Here is a 6,000-nt window from a genome sequence, read left to right on the forward strand (position 1 = left end):
CAAAACGTTTGTAAATTGATTGGTGTCAATAAGACCAGAACCAGAATCAGATGGAATGGTCGAGAGAATGAACCGAACGATGGGTAAACACCTGTCCAAAGTTGTATTAGAATATCAAATAGATTGGGACCAGCACATTCATTTATTCCTAATGGCCTCCGCTCGGCCGTGAATGAAACTACAGGCCAGACTCCAACCTGCCTGATGTTAGGTCGCTAAGTTCGTTTTCCATGCGACCTAGAGTTTGACTGCAGACCTTTCGAAAAACATGTTGCAAGAGAAGATTATGTCGACCGCCTGAAGTTAAAAATGAACAACATTCATGAACTTGCCAGACAACACATCCAGTTAGCCAGTGACAGAATGAAAGATCAATATGATTCTCGATGCAAGAATGAAAGCTATGAAGTAGGTGATCTTGTTTGGCCTTATAATCCACAACGTCGTCGTGGCTTGTCCCCTAAACTGCAAAGACAATGGGAGGGTCCGTATGAAATTAAAAAGAGGATAAATGACGTAATATACTGAATTAAGAAGTTGCCTAAAGGTAAACTAAAAGTAGTTCACATAAATCGTCTTGCACTTTATGCTGGCTCAAATGAAACAGAAGAAGCCCGAACCCTTCAACATGAGATCAAAGATGACCGGCGACCAAGCTTTAATGAATGTATGTAAAAGTACGCAGAGAGAAAGAGTGCTAGATTCGGCATGACCACAGAAGTTCAGCAGGATCTTTTTAGTGTTCCGCATAACGTCTCTCTAGCAAACTGTGTTGCCCAATATCTTGAGATGGCTAAAGGAATCTCATCCGTATTTTATAAAAAATTCGGTCGTTTGGATGAGTTAAAAAACCAGCAGCCTAAAGTTGGAAGAGTACTGAGATTAGAATATGGTTCTCGATCTTTGCTGTATATGGTGACTAGGAAGTCGTATACAGACAGGGCAAGCTACGAGGATATATGATAATTTAAAGAAAATCGTCTGCAATTATGACATCAAGAATTTGACCTTACCCAAGATAGGCCATGTACTAGATAATCTGGATTGGAAGATTGTCAGAAGCATGCTTGAAGTGATCTTCCGAGAAACCGGCGTAAGAATTACTGTGTGTTGCATTAACCCGTGTCCTTCAAATCCGTTGACTGTTATTGCTTTCTGAGGAGTTCATGCAGAGCTGGAGAGTCCTGTAGATTCCACCATCCTGGGCCTACATATAGAGTTGCTGATCGGGACGCTCAGATCTAAGAGGGGAGCAGTGTTACGAACATGCATTCTACGTAGCCCATATAACGGGCTGTAAACTTATATATAAATATATTTATATAAATTCGAACCGCTCATTTTATTTAATCTCGCTGCAATACGTTTGACTTCGCACTTTCAGCATCATGGATAGAATACAACGAGATCAGCGACTTTTAGAAACCCACAGAAAAGATATTACTAATATCTTCAGTTTCTTAAAGAAAAGTATGCATATTTTCTCGCTCATAGTCATCAGGAGAGCTCAAAGGATAATGATTCAGATTATGAATATTCCTTGCCTCCTTCTCGGAAGCAACCTAGGGTATCTCGCCTTTTAGACTCGCTTCGTAGAAAGCACACTTTGCTTTACCAGAAATTTCACCCAATATCAGAAAAGAAGAATAGATGCCGAAGGTCAGGATGTTCAGCCAACTCAGCTAAAATCAGGTGTTCTACATGCCTGCTTCAAGCTATAATCAGTGCGTCAACTCAGCCAGAATCAGATGTTATACATGTCACGTGTTTCTCTGCCTAAAAAAAAACGAAGCAGCATCACAGTTGTGAATGAAGTACACCAAACACCAGTACGTTATCTAACAATTATTTTTCATCAGATTATATTCTTCTTTTTCTTGTAGTGCCTATCCGTTTCGGATGTTCTTTGCATTCCTGGTCCGCGTTTGCCTTCTACTTATACTTGAATAATTAGATGCAGCAACCCATATCTTTCGCTGTTCATCAAAAACTCTTTTCCTTTTTGCATTCTTAATAAAACGTCTTGGTTAGTAACGTGGTCGGTATAAGATATCTTCAGGATTCTACGATAAAGCCACATTTCAAAAGACTCAATTTTCTTATAGGTAGCGTCTGAAACAGTCTACGACTCAACTACTATTACTTAGTAAATAATATAAATATAACTATTGATGTATTCAAATCGGATCTACCCATATGCCTCAAAAGGAGAATCTTTGATCAATGTATGTTACCAGGACTCACTTATGGAGAGGAAACATTAACACACAAAAAAGGTAGTTAATAAGATTCGCGTGACTCAGATAGATATAGAGCGCCAGACGTTGCGTGTCTCTCTGAAAGATCGAATCCCAAACGAAGAAATACGTTGTAGAACAAAAACAACAGACGCCACTGAAAAAATCGCGTCGTTAAAATGGAATTGGGCAGGACACGTCGCCAGATAATGGTAAGTATAAGTTTAATTTTCATGTCTACAGTTAAGCAGGGATTTCTAAACCATCACATATCAAATATGGCTTTTTACGAAATAGCAGTAACAGAAATCAGTTGGAAGAGTCCATTTACGCGACAAGGTGAGTCTGTTATACTGAATGTAAACTTTTTCAATGTTATTAAAATCTTTAAAAATCTACAGAAATAATAAAATTACATTATTCAATTTTAAAAATCCACTAGGAAACTAAGTTCCTGTAGCTGGCTGTATACCATGTATCACAAAAAAATTTTATTTCAAATTTTTAGTACAAGGTATAAATAATGCTATAATGTTTACAGATCTCCTTTTTTAAAATTTTTAGTTAGAAGGTGTTCTTTAAGTTGACTGGAACATTTCCTGGAGTTTTGATTTTGCAAAAAGTAGGAAAGACCTGGTTGTTAATACACTGGGAGATAAACCAAATATCCAGCTTCAACGTGCATCTTTTAGTGGCTAAGCGCATGTACTGAAGAGCCAAGTTGACCATACCGTCAAATTAAAATCCACTAGGAAACTAAGTTCCTGTAGCTGGCTGTATACCATGTATCACAAAAAAATTTTGTTTAAAATTTTTAGTAAAAGGTATAAATAATTGTTATATTTATATTTATACCTATATTTATATTTGTTTTTATATTTATATCTTTTACTAAAAATTTGAAATAAAATTTTTTTAATTTTAAAAATATTTAAATAAACATAGTATGAAGCTTTGCGATAATCTATAATACCGCCTACTATACCACTTTGGTTTATACGCATTTGAGGTCCTCACTTCTGGGCATATAACAGAGTTTTTCGATTACTGAAAGACACTTTTAACGGATCTCATTATTTGTTAAAAGTGAACATCTCTTAACGAAATTAAACACTTATAATAATCACGAACACCTATAAGGGACCACCCTCCAATTTTCTTTCTGCAATACCCGAGTTGAATATACAGATATAATTAGATGAATTTAGAGCAGTAGGTAAACAAAGAAAATACCTTACATGTGAAAATAAGTTTCATCTGCAAATAATCATGAAGAAATTCCATTATTTTTCGGAAAATGTATACCTTTGAGGTGTTATATGCGTGTTTATATTAAAAAGATACACACGATAGGTTTCTCCTTTGTTATCAAAATAAAACAAACGATTATTGCAACCCTCTTTTACAAGTGATCATTTTTCAATGTTAAATTGGCCACCTTTGCCTCCCCCGTTTTATTGTGTAACCCAAAACAATACGATAACTGGGTGCCTCTTTTTCCCAGTAGCGTACAATAATAATTGATATTTTACATGATAATATGCTATTAAGAAAAAAAAAATATGCTGTTATTTTCATATTTTTGTTTTTATTTTCAGGTTCAGAATTTTTATTTCTAGGTTTCGAATCGATATTTTAGAATCTTACAGGTCTTATGAATTAATACTATTTCCTGATGCTCTGATATAGTTCGGTAATATGCAAAATTTTTTGATACTGGTCTTCATTTTTTGGGAAATAATTTTTTGGTTTTTCTTTCTATTGGTAAGGTGTAAATTTATGACAATTAACGTGTGAATGCCATTTCTTATTAAACCAAGCTGTAATCTTTCATGCCATGCGATCCAAATGTATGAAATAAATTCATTTTTAGCGTTATTATGTATTATGTGAAAAAAACCAGAAACAGGTCGATTTTTATTCTTAAATTAAGAATTTACAGTATGAAAATATTATCAGCCTCCAACACCCCTTTGAATTATAAGCACCTCCTCGAAAATGTAAAGAGATTTTAGTCCTTTGTTCAGCAATATAAAGCTTTTTGAGTTTATGTAATCATAACTGAGGAAAGTGATTTTTACAAAACAAAAAGGCAAATAAACAATTGATCTGAATCTGGTAGGCTGCTATCATTTAGGTATTTAAAGTTACTAAAAGACGTCAGTATAATATTTGTTCGCATATTAAATTTATGGCTCATTTGTCCGAGACACAAAGAATAGACATTCTAATTATGATTGGTTGTGGTAATAAAACAAGAACCCAAAAGGAGGTTTGTGAAATGTTTAATAATAAATACCCTGGTCAACAATTTTCGCAGTCTACCGTTAGCAAAATTGAAAAGAAGTTTCGTTATACTAGACATGTAACAAATATTGAAAAACCAGGTAAGAAATGTTAAATTTACTGATGAAAAAAAGTAAGACGTACTTCTAGAGATTGAAGAAAATCCGCATAAGACAACTCGAGAACTTACCGCCGTCAATGAAGTAAGTAAATCATCTATTTTGACAGTTTTGCATAAAGAAAAATACCACCCTTACAAAGTTCAGTTGGTTCAGGAGTTAAATGAAGATGATCCTGATAGAAGGCAAGAATTCGTGAAATGATGATGGACAGAATGAACGCAGATTTGCAGTTCATAAACAAAATAGTTTTTTCTGATGAAACGACGTTTTTATTTAAACGGAACGGTTAACAAACAGAACTGTAGATATTGGAGCAGAGAAAATCTTCACTGATTGTGTGAGACTGACACGCAATATCCTAAAAAAGTTAACGTTTGGGATGGTGTCATTAACAATAAAATTATTGGTCCTTATTTTTTTGAGGGCACAGATGATGGTGAGGTTTATCTAGATTTTTTGATTAACTTTTTAGTGCCTACATTAAGAAAATCTTTTCCTGATGTTAATCATCCAAATGAGACAGATCGATCTATTTACTACCAACAAGACGGAGCTCCAGCGCATTTTGCACGTATAGTTAAAAATTATTTAAACGAGGTTCTTCCCAATAGGTGGATTGGAACACGTGGAGCGATCGAATGGCCGGCTAGATCCTCAGATTTGACTCCTCCCGATTATTTCTTATGGGGATAATATTCTTTATTTTAAATTTAAAGAATACTTTAATTGACCAGACAGTATTGCTGATATAAAAATTAGGATAACGGAAGAAATTAACAAAATAACCCCCGAGGTAGTACAAAATGTTGTACTAGAATTCCAAAATTACCTCGGTTATCGTCAAGAAGTGAATGGTGGTCCTTTTGAACATTTAATTTAATTGTAATGTACATTGAAAAATACATTCTAAATATTATGTGACATTATTATCTTCAGTCAATCTAAAGTTTTGTAATAGAGACTTTATCAAAATTTTACGTCTTAAAAATAAATTTTCTCAGTTATGATTGCACCAAACTTAAAAAACCTTTAACAGAGATTGGAGACAATCTTAACATTCTTTTTCTTAGAAATTTTTGTTCTTAGTTACACGAAATAATTGTTTCCGATACACAATTGTCGGATCCAAAACTAAGGATTACATACGATACTATTTGGATTTAAAAAAAGTAACTTTTTTGAAACCATAACAAAAATACAAATATGGCATAACGTCTAGACAGCTAGAGTGACGTTACCTAAACCATATGTTCTGCCGTCATCTGATCATGCCAAATGATAGTAAAGTCAGTTGTTGGAAAGCACATAGCTATTAGTTAATCGCGAATGACCCAGTCAGAATCGCGTTAATATTA

This window comes from Diabrotica undecimpunctata, chromosome 5 (genome assembly GCF_040954645.1).
Source record: "Diabrotica undecimpunctata isolate CICGRU chromosome 5, icDiaUnde3, whole genome shotgun sequence".
In the NCBI taxonomy this organism is placed as follows: Eukaryota; Metazoa; Arthropoda; class Insecta; order Coleoptera; family Chrysomelidae; genus Diabrotica; species Diabrotica undecimpunctata.